Source organism: Salmo salar, chromosome ssa02 (assembly GCF_905237065.1).
Source record: "Salmo salar chromosome ssa02, Ssal_v3.1, whole genome shotgun sequence".
Lineage (NCBI taxonomy): Eukaryota > Metazoa > Chordata > Actinopteri > Salmoniformes > Salmonidae > Salmo > Salmo salar.
The window spans coordinates 76571889-76583942 of NC_059443.1; positions in this window are offsets into that span (position 1 = coordinate 76571889).

The following is a 12054-nucleotide window of genomic DNA, read 5'->3' on the forward strand; positions in this document are numbered from 1 at the left end:
ATCAATGGTAAACCCTATTGCTAGAGCAGTTGTGGCTGATGATGCTTCGCGTAATCTCACTTCAGGATACATTTTGGTGCATTTAGAATGTTCTCAGGCAAATGTAAATTGTGAAAAAAATCTTTTTTAAGTTCAGATGAGCTTTTTCTGTGATTTTATTAACATACAGGCTTAGTTGTCTAAGGCTTACTACGTACTTCTTAACATGAAAAAAAGGCGTGCACAGTTAAAACATGTAATCAAAACACTAACATATTACTCAATTCTACCTTATAGATGTTTTCTATAGATCCTTTATTTAGAGATCTGGAACTGACCACTAGGTGTTTTCTGTCAGGTGGATGGATTATCTTGGCAAAGGAGAAATACTCACTAACAGGGATGTAAAACAAAACGTTGTGAATAACATTTTAGAGAAATAAGCTTTTTTGTGTTTGGAACATTTCTGGGATATTTTATTTCAGCCCATGAAACATGGGACCAACACTTTACATGTTAAGTTTATATTTTTTGTTCAGTGTAGATCACAGCTATAAGGTTTCTCTCCAGTGTGTACACGCTTGTGTTAAGTCAGCATTCTTGTATGAGCAAAGCTCTTCCCCAAATCAAGGTGGGCTAAGGCCTCTATCCCCTATATGAAGTCTCTCAGATTAGATTTTATGGTGTTAGATGCAGCGAAACTATTCCTTTGCTGAGAGAGTCTGTAAGGTTTCTCTCCTGTATGGATTATTCGTTGTACTTCAAGATCCGCTGGGCTGGAAAAATAACCCTCTCCAGTCAAAGCAGCAGCGATGAGGGTCCTTCCCTATACGTCTCCGCAGATGCTTCTTTGGGTGTCTCTGACCACATCGTTATGTTGAGGCTCCCCAGAGGATAAGCCCCTCCCACTGAGAGTGCGAAGGCTAGAGCTGTCTCCTATGAAACAAAGACTAATTAGGTTCTGCAAATATGGGCCCATGAACAAAACATGATGGTCAGTATTTATTATTAATCAATGAACTGTCACAGAAGCAGACTGTGGTTTTATCCACACATACTAATTGTTCTTACTTTATGAAATATAAATTCCTCTTCTCGCCGTTCCACTCCACCCCAGTTGTTTTCCTAAAGTCGACCAGCCGCACAGACACACTCTTCAGATCTAGCAGTAAGGCACTACCGGTAGAGGTGGTATCTGGGAGGGTGGATGGAGATGTGCTAGGTTTGTCCTGGTGACCCCAGAAAGTATTCTACATAGAGAATATCATTCGACCAAACATTTGATTACTTTAGTCTATTTAATCTTTATTTAGCTAATCATGTTAGTCTCGTTGAGATAAAAAATATTTTTGAATAGAGACTTGGACCTAGTAGGATCTTATTGTGAAGGACAATAAATCCCAATAACTTCTCTCACCCTGGTTTCTACTGTCCAACCATTTAAAACTAGGCGCAATGAGCAATCAGGCATTGATCCAGTTGTCTGCTATCATCTACTTTTACCTGACAGCTATACTAAACAAAAATATAAACAACATGTAGTGTTGGTCCCATGTTTCATGAGCTGAAATAAAATATCCCATAGATTTTACAGACACACAAAAAGCTCATTTCAAATATTGTGCACATCCCTGTAAGTGAGCATTTCTTCTTTGCCAAGCTAATCCATCTTCCTGACAGGTGTGGCATATCAAGAAGCTGATTAAACAGCATGATCATTACACAGGTGCACCTTGTGCTGGTGACAATAAAAGGCCACACTAAAATGTGCAGTTGTGTCACACAACACAATGCCACAGATATCTAAAGTTTTGAGGGAGCGTGGAATTGGCATGCTGACTGCAGGAATGTCCACTAGAGCTGTTGCCAGAGAATTGAATTTCTCCACCATAAGCCGCCTCCAAAGTCATTTTAGAGAATTTGGCCAGCCTCATTTTAGAGAATTCAATCAGCCTCACAACCGCTGACCACGTGTAACCACGCCAGCTCAGGCCCTCCACACCCGGCTTCTTCACCTGCGGGAGCATCAGACACTTCAAAACTGTGTTTTGACATTGGGCAATTTATCAAAAGTTATTGTCAATGGGAAGCACCAACAGCATAATTTTCAAATTATGTTAGAGGAATATAAATGGAACTTTCAACATTAATTTCCAATAGAATTCTACTTAATTTGGTAAAAACTACTGAATGAGTCCAAAAACGTGTTGTGATTTATTTATTTTGGTGATCTATCAGGAATCATAAAAACGGGTTTGACTTGCCTATAATAAAAGGCAGATATATTTAGCGATAACAAATAAGATAAACATTTGTCATCTGCTATAACAATAGTGACAAAAAAATCTACTCAAATGGCTATAACTTAGCTAGCTAGTCAGCTGACAGGCAACATGTGTCTAACAGTAGTTTCTTAGCTAGCTAGCTAGTCAGCTGACAGGCAACATGTGTCTAACAGTAGTTTCTTAGCTAGCTAGCTAGTCAGCTGACAGGCAACATGTCTAACTATAGTTTCTTAGCTAGCTAGCCTATCAGCTGACTGGCAATATGTGTCTAACAGTAGCTGACTAGCTAGCTAGCTAGCTAGCTAAGAACCTGACAGGCAACATGTGTCTAACAGTGGTTTCTTAGCTAGCATAAACACTAGTGCATAAAATGCTATACAATGACAAAAATATGACAAATCAAATTATATTTGTCACATGTGTAACAGTATAGCTTCCGTCCCTCTCCTCGCCCCTACCTGGGCTCCTCTGCACACATCAACAACTGCCTCCCACGAAGCATCATTACCCATCGCTCCACAAAAGCCGCGGCCCTTGCAGAGCAAGGGGCAAAACTACTTCAAGGTCTCAAAGCGAGTGACGTCACCGATTGAAACGCTATTAGCGCACACCCCGCTAACTAGCTAGCCATTTCACAATCGGTTACACATGCACCGAATACAACAGGTGTAGACCTTACAGTGAAATGCTTACTTACAAGCCCTTAGCCAACAATGCAGTTTTAAGAAAATACCCCCAAAAAGTAAGAGATAAGAATAACAAATAATTGAAGTGCAGCAGTAAATAACAATAGCGGGGCTATATACAGGGGGTACCGGTACAGAGTCAATGTCAATGTGCGGGGGCACCGGTGTCGAGCTAATTGAGGTAATATGTACATGTAGGTAGAGTTATTAAAGTGACTATACGTAGATGATAACAGAGAGTAGCAACAGCGTTCTGGGGGGTAGAAGCAACTTAGACTATGCAAATAGTTTGGGTAGCCATTTGATTAGCTGTTCAGGAGTCTTATGGCTTGGGGGTAGAAGCTATTTAGGAGGCTCTTGGACCTAGACTTGGCGCTCCGGTACCGCTTGCCGTGCGGTAGCAGAGAGAACAGTCTATGACTAGGATGGCTGGAGTCTGACAATTTGTAGGGCCTTCCTCTGACACCGCCTGGTATAGAGGTCCTGGATGGCAGGAAGCTTGGCCCTGGTGATGTACTGGGCCGTATAAACTACCATCTGAAGTGCCTTGCGGTCGGAGGCTGAGCAGTTGCCATACCAGGCAGTGATGCAACCCGTCAGGATGCTGTCGACAGTGCAGCTGTAAAACCTTTGAGGATCTGAGGACCCATGCCAAATCTTTTCAGTCTCCTGAGGGGGAATAGGTTTTGTCGTGCCCTCTTCACGACTGTCTTGGTGTGCTTGGACCATGTTATTTTGTTGGGGATGTGGACACCAAGGAACTTGAAGCTCTCAACCTGCTCCACTACAGCCCCGTTGATGAGAATGGGGGCATGCTCAGTCCTTCTTTCCTGTAGTCCACAATCATCTCCTTTGTCTTGATCACGTTGAGGGAGAGGTTGTTGTCCTTGCACCACACGGTCAGGTCTCTGACCTCCTCCCTGTAGGCTGTCTCATCGTTGTCGGTGATCAGGCCTACCACTGTTGTGTCATCAGCAAACTTAATGTTGGTGTTGGGAGTCGTGCCTGGCTGTGCAGTCATGAGTGAACAGGGAGTACAGGAGGGGGCTGAGCACGCACCCTTGAGGGGCCACTGTGTTGGGGATCAGCGTGGCAGATGTGTTGTTGCCTACCCTTACCACCTGGGGGCGGCCCGTCAGGAAGTCCAGGATCCAGTTGCAGAGGGAGGTGTTTAGTCCCAGGGTCCTTAGCTTAGTGATGAGATTTGAGATTGCATCATCTGTGGATCTATTGGTGTGGTATGCAAATTGGAGTGGGTCTAGGGTTTCTGAGATAATGGTGTTGATGTGAGCCATGATCAGCCTTTCAAAGCATTTCATGGCTACAGACTTGAGTGCTATGGGTCGGTAGTCATTTAGGCAGGTTACCTTAGCGTTCTTTGGCACAGGGACTATGGTGGTCTGCTTGAAACATGTTGGTATTACAGACTCAGACAGGGAGAGGTTGAAAATGTCAGTGAAGACACTTGCCAGTTGGTCAGCGCATGCTCAGAGTATCCATCTGACCCTGCAGTCTTGTGAATGTTAACCTGTTTGAAGGTCTTACATGCTGACCATGCTGCTCGCGTCGCGTGCGTGAGCGTTGCAAAATAAATGTAAACGTACATTTTATTCAATTATTGCGCGCCAACGAGCGTCTGCTTTGCCAAGAGCTAAAATAGAAGTCAGTTCTATTTGTGATGCCGAACACGGTGCAAGTCCTGCCTCTCCCATCTCCTCATTGGTTTATAGAAGCAGATACCCACGTGCCATCTCCTCATTGGTTATACCCACGTGGGTGACAAAGATGAACTGAGTTTGGTAGGTCGTCGTGGTAACACCAATCACCATATAAAGTCCAAAGAAGAAAAGCCTGGAAGGAGGAGAGATGACTAGAAACGATTCGGTTGACCGTTTCATGTGTGGATTAATTGTCGGAGTAGAGGACCTTGTGCATTTTAGGTAAAATAACAACTCAACAGCAAATCAGCTAGCAACAGCAAGCTAGCTAGCTAAATTGCCATACATTTTTTATGCTTTTCGACCTGTCCCCAAATTAATAATTGGTTCAGAGTTTGTTTTGATATTTTAACCTGCGTGTTGTGATCGCGTTTGGCGTTGGGGGACAAAATCAATTTGCGCACAATGGTGCACATGCACGGCTGGTTTGGGTACGGTGTTCCTCACATCGGCTGCAGAGAGCGTGATCACACAGTCATCCGGAACAACTGATGCTCTCATGCATGTTTCAGTGTTACTTGCATAGAAGTTATTTAGCTCGTCTGGTAGGCACGTATCACTGGGCAGCTCTCGGCTGTGCTTCCCTTTGTAGTCTGTAATAGTTTGCAAGCCCTGCCACATCCAACGAGTGTCAAAGCCAGTGTAGTACGATTCGATCTTAGTCCCGTATTGACGCTTTGCCTATTTGATGGTTCGTCGGAGGGCATAGCGAGATATCTTATAAGCTTCCGGGTTAGTCTTGCTCCTTGAAAGCGGCAGTGCGAATGTTGCCTGTAATCCTGGCTTCTGGTTGGGGTATGTACGTACAGTCACTGTGGAGACGACGTCCTCGATGCTCTTATTGATAAAGCCAGTGACTGATGTGGTGTACTCCTCGATGCCATCAGAAGAATTCCAGAACATATTCCAGTCTGCGCTAGCAAAGCAGTCAGATGAAGCAGATGCTTCATCTGACCACTTTTCTATAGACCCAGTCACTGGTGCTTCCTGCTTTAACTTTTGCTTGTAAGCAGGAATCAGGAGGATAAAATTATTGACAACTTAGTCAGGAAACAAATGCTGTATTCAAAGTTCTTGTATTCACGCACAGTGAAGGATAAAACACTTATAAAACCAGAGATTCTCTGTACAGCCACAGGTAGCTAGCTGAACTTGGGGGTTAATTAACACTGCAAGCCTGTGCTAGCTGTGACTCTTAAAGGGACGGGCTTTTTTACAGGTAAATAAAACAGAAATTAATATAGAACTGTTGTTTCCGATCAACAAAAATGTTGTAATTCATGTTGTTGTATTGTACTGGAATTTATGACAAAAATATATAATTGAATGGGTTCAATTTTTATTTATTTTACCTTTATTTAATTAGGCAAGTCAATTAAGAACAAATTCTTATTTTCAATGACAGCCTAGGAACAGTGGGTTAACTGCCTTGTTCGGGGACAGAATGACAGATTTTTTACTTTGTCAGCTCAGGGATTCGATCTTGCAACCTTTTGGTTACTAGTCCAACGCTCTAACCATTAGTAGTAGGAATGTATTCAACTGCCTGCCACCCCCCAATTAAGAAACAATATTTATAGGATTCTGATTGCGGTGACTTATCAAAAAGACTTTTCAAAAACATAAGATCCAATTGAATTATTTTTGATTCCCAATAGGAAAAAACGGGTCTAATAGAATTCCAATAGGATTCTGATAGGGGTGACACAAATCCTATAGTATTGTGAGAATGCAATTGGGGGAAAAAATCACTAATCCTATACAATATTTTGACTAAGGCAATTGAATACATTCCTACTATTGTTACAACATAATCTACATTAACCCTATTTAATTAATAATAGGAGAATATGAAAGAACATAGTGCTGAACAACTTGAACTTCCCTAAACTGTTACAGTAATCTTCCATCATGTTGTGTGCCAGACCAGACAATGACCCTCACACGGGAGTGAATATGCAGCTGCTTACACAGGATACAAGGCAGAGAACATAACATATTGACCATATACAGGCAGACAACTGTTCTCCTGTAACAAGAAGCTCATGTTTTATGACAGAAAGATTGATACACCACCCCAGGCCATAGAGATCGAGGAAACTTCACTTTGTACTAGTCTTTGCATCCTAATGTGACGGTTTGTACCCACTGTGAAAGCACCTTGGATCCTTAACAGCTTCTATCCCCAAGCCATTAGACTACTAAACAGTTAATCAAATGGCTACCCCGACAATTTGCATTGACCCCCTTTTTTACACTGCTGCTACTCGCTGATAATTATCTACAGTGAGGGAAAAAAGTATTTGATCCCCTGCTGATTTTGTACGTTTGCCCACTGACAAAGAAATTATCAGTCTATAATTTTAATGGTAGGTTTATTTGAACAGTGAAAAACAGAATAACAACAAAAGAAATCCAGAAAAACACATGTCAAAAATGTTATAAAATGATTTTCATTTTAATGAGGGAAATAAGTATTTGACCTCCTCTCAATCAGAAAGATTTCTGGCTCCCAGGTGTCTTTTATACAGGTAATGAGCTGAGATTAGGAGCACACTCTTAAAGGGAGTGCTCCTAATCTCACCTTGTTACCTGTATAAAAGACGCCTGTCCACAGAAGCAATCAATCAATCAGATACCAAACACTCCTCCATGGCCAAGACCAAAGAGCTCTCCAAGGATGTCAGGGACAAGATTGTAGACCTATACAAGGCTGGAATGGGCTACAAGACCATCACCAAGCAGCTTGGTGAGAAAGTGACAACAGTTGGTGCGATTATTCGCAAATGGAAGAAACACAAAAGAACTGTCAATCTCCCTCGGCCTGGGGCTCCATGCAAGATCTCACCTCGTGGAGTTGCAATGATCATGAGAACATTGAGGAATCAGCCTAGAACTACATGCGAGGATCTTGTCAATGATCTCAAGGCAGCTGGGACCATAGTCACCAAGAAAACAATTGGTAACACACTACACCGTGAAGGCCTGAAATCCTGCAGCGCCCGCAAGGACCCCCTGCTCAAGAAAGCACATATACATGCCCGTCTGAAGTTTGCCAATGAACATCTGAACGATTCAGAGGACAACTGGGTGAAAGTGTTGAGGTCAGATGAGACCAAAATGGAGCTCTTTGGCATCAACTCAACTCGCCGTGTTTGGAGGAGGAGGAATGCTGCCTATGACCCCAAGAACACCATCCCCACCGTCAAACATGGAGGTGGAAACATTATGCTTTGGGGGTGTTTTTCTGCTAAGGGGACAGGACAACTTCACCGCATCAAAGGGACGATGGACGGGGCAATGTACCGTCAAATCTTGGGTGAGAACCTCATTCCCTCAGCCGGGCATTGAAAATGGGTCGTGGATGGGTATTCCAGCATGACAAATGACCCAAAACACACGGCCAAGGCAACAAAGGAGTGGCTCAAGAAGAAGCACATTAAGGTCCTGGAGTGGCCTAGCCAGTCTCCAGACCTTAATCCCATAGAAAATCTGTGGAGGGAGCTGAAGGTTCGAGTTGCCAAACGTCAGCCTCGAAACCTTAATGACTTGGAGAAGATCTGCAAAGAGGAGTGGGACAAAATCCCTCCTGAGATGTGTGCAAACCTGGTGGCCAACTACAAGAAACGTCTGACCTCTGATTGCCAACAAGGGTTTTGCCACCAAGTACTAAGTCATGTTTTGCAGAGGGGGTCAAATACTTATTTCCCTCATTAAAATGCAAATCATTTTATAACATTCTTGACATGCGTTTTTCTGGATTTTTTGTTGTTGTTATTCTGTCTCTCACTGTTCAAATAAACCTACCATTAAAATTATAGACTGATCATTTCTTTGTCAGTGTGCAAATGTACAAAATCAGCAGGGGATCAAATACTTTTTTCCCCTCACTGTACATTGTGAAACAAAACCTATGCCCTATTCCATAGGTTCAAAGAATGTTGAAAATGCTTTTCTGTATTCACCCACCCAACTGTAACTTGTTAGGTAGAGACTTGTTAACTAAACTTAATGCTACAATTTATTGTATCCGAGGTGGAGTTTTCGTTGATATCCCAAACGATGAGATATTAAACCAATGAGTAAGCAGGCAAATTGAACCACTCCCCCAGGAGGAGTGGGGACTGTTTCCCAGTCTATTCTGTCTCAGGTGCCAGACTCATTATGGACAGAGCACTCTAATGATAGCAGACTGATAGGCAGTGCTAGCCCAGTTATAATAACTGTTGATCCCAGAAAGAAACTCTAGTCTCGAGAGTTACCTTAAAAAGGAAGCTCCCTCCAAAGTTTACATCTCCCCTTCTGAATTGGCTGGTGTATTTTATAATTTCGGTACATTACATATCAATCTCAAAATAAGACATTTAATAAGTGCGAATCACAAAGTAACATTGTTAGACTAAAATGCAAACAATGCCTTCCAATAAGGAGAAAGTTATGTTTGTTTTGTTTGTTTTTGAACCTTACAATAGGGGTAAAAGCAGAACATAGTTTTAGTGTGATCTATGTGCATTAGCAGTAGTGATTGAGAGGGTCTTTCCTATTGGGAAGAAAGGGAGGGTCCTGGTTGAAGGAAAAATATATGGAGACTAGTGAAAGTAACAAAGTGAATGGTAATATTAGCGGCTTTCAGATAGCACTCTAATAATGCAATATCTTAGTAATTTGAAGAAGTAAATGTTTCAATAGAAGGTCACATGACAAACAGAGGGATTGAGCATTGGGACTGATATTACACTAGAGGCTGCCATCTGGTGTTTGGGTTAAAGATAAGCTTCCTGTGGACAAATAAATAAGCCGCCAGTGAAAGTGAATGGTACTTACTGAACTCAAACAGGCTGTAAGGAACAGTGGGAAAATTTGGGGCAGATAAAAGATACGTTTTTGACCATTTCCAATTATTATTATTCAATTTGATAGTTTGAATATACTAGTGATATAAATAAGAAGGCAATGTCATCTAAAACAATAATCTGTTTCTGTTACGTGGAACACTGTCCAGAATTGGAGTAGATCCAAGTAAATGTTTTAGTACCGAATACTGAGCTGATAAGTCAGCGGCAACTTTTTGAAGGCCCTATTGTATTTGTTAAACAACAGGTTTTACATTTTGACTAGTTGACGTCATAGGGAGTTAAGTACAGAACGGTTCAATGCAAACCCGATTGTGGTAAGAGCTTTGGAAACAAGACATTCCCTGCTCCTCTGATTCCATTGAATCGGCATTTTCCCCAAATTCCTCCAGGATTTTACAGCGCAATGAGCGATGGTGATTATTTCCTTGAACATCGGAGCCTATCTTGCCACCTACTTACACATCCATAATCACTTGCAGTCCTTATCTTATTTTACAACTATACATACGCCAGTCAAACTCAATCAAGTCCAGATAAAGTATTTGAAATGATTTCAGTCACAATGTCCACAATGTTAACAATGTAATACTAGGTAGGTTTAAGCAATGTAAAAACAAAAATAAAAAGTTTGCTCATCAATTAATTGTTATCAGTAGTTATCAGCCAGCTTTTGCCATGTGCTTTCATTGTTTAATTGTGTGTGAATGTACAGTGCATTCGGAAAGTATTCAATTCCCCTGATTTTTTCACGTTATGTCACAGCCTTACTCTAAAATGGATTAAATAAAATATGTTCCTCATCAACCCACACACAATACCCCATAATGACAAAGCGATAACAGGTTTTAGAAATCTTTGCAAATATATTTAAAAAAAATAAAAAACAGAAATACCTTATTTACATAAGTATTCAGACCCACTGCTATGAGACTCGAAATTGAGCTCAGGTGCATCCTGTTTCCATTGATCATCCTTGAGATGTTTCTACAACTTGATTGGAGTCCACCTGTGGTAAAATCAATTGATTGGACATGATTTGGAAAGGCACACACCTACCCATGTAAGGTCCCACAGTTAACCTGTTGGGTCTAGGGGGCAGCATTTGCACGTCTGGATAAAAAAAATGTACCCGATTTAATCTGGTTACTAATCCTACCCAGTAACTAGAATATGCATATACTTATTATATATGGATAGAAAACACTCTAAAGTTTCCAAAACTGTTTGAATGGTGTCTGTGAGTATAACAGAACTCATTTGGCAGGCAAAACCCTGAGACATTTTCTGACAGGAAGTGGATACCTGATGTGTTGTATTGACTTTAAACCTATCCCATTGAAAAACACAGGGGTTTAGGAATATTTTGGCACTTCCTATTGCTTCCACTAGATGTCACCAGCCTTTACAAAGTGTTTTGAGTCTTCTGGAGGGAGATCTGACCGAACAAGAGCCATGGAACGTTGATGTCCCATTAGACACCTGGCGCGCTAGTTCATGTTGGGTACCCTCGTTCCAATACGTTATAAAAGAGTATGCATTCGTCCACCTTGAATATTATTCATGTTCTGGTTAAAAAGGCCCTAATGATTTATGGTATACAACGTTTGACATGTTTGAACGAACGGAAATATATTTTTTCCCCTCGTTCATGACGAGAAGTCCGGCTGGCTTACATCATGTGCTAACGAGACGGAGATTTTTGGACATAAATGATGAGCTTTTTTGAACAAAACTACATTCGTTATGGACCTGTGATACCTGGAAGTGACATCTGATGAAGAGAATCAAAGGTAATGGATTATTTACATAGTATTTTCGATTTTAGATCTCCCCAACATGACGTCTAGTCTGTATCGCAACGCGTATTTTTCTGGGCGCAGTGCTCAGATTATTGCAAAGTGTGATTTCCCAGTAAGGTTATTTTTAAATCTGGCAAGTTGATTGCGTTCAAAAGATGTAAATCTATAATTCTTTAAATGACAATATAATATTTTACCAATGTTTTCTAATTTTAATTATTTAATTTGTGACGCTGACTTGACTGCCGGTTATTGGAGGGAAACGATTTCCTCAACATCAATGCCATAGTAAAACGCTGTTTTTGGATATAAATATGAACTTGATAGAACTAAAAATGCATGCATTGTCTAACATAATGTCCTAGGAGTGTCATCTGATGGAGATTGTAAAAGGTTAGTGCATCATTTTAGCTGGTTTTATGGTTTTGGTGACCCTGTCTTTGACTTGACAAAACATTACACACAACTCTTGTAAATGTACTGTCCTAACATACTCTAAATTTATGCTTTCGCCGTAAAACCTTTTTGAAATCGTAAAACGTGGTTAGATTAAGGAGATGTGTATCTTTCAAATGGTGTAACATAGTTGTATTTTTGAAAAATTTGAATTTTGACATTTATTTGGATTCAAATTTGCCGCTCTTGAAATGCACCTGCTGTTGATGGAGTGCACCACGGGTGGCACGCTAGCGTCCCACCTAGCCCCAAGAGGTTAACAGTGCATGTCAGAG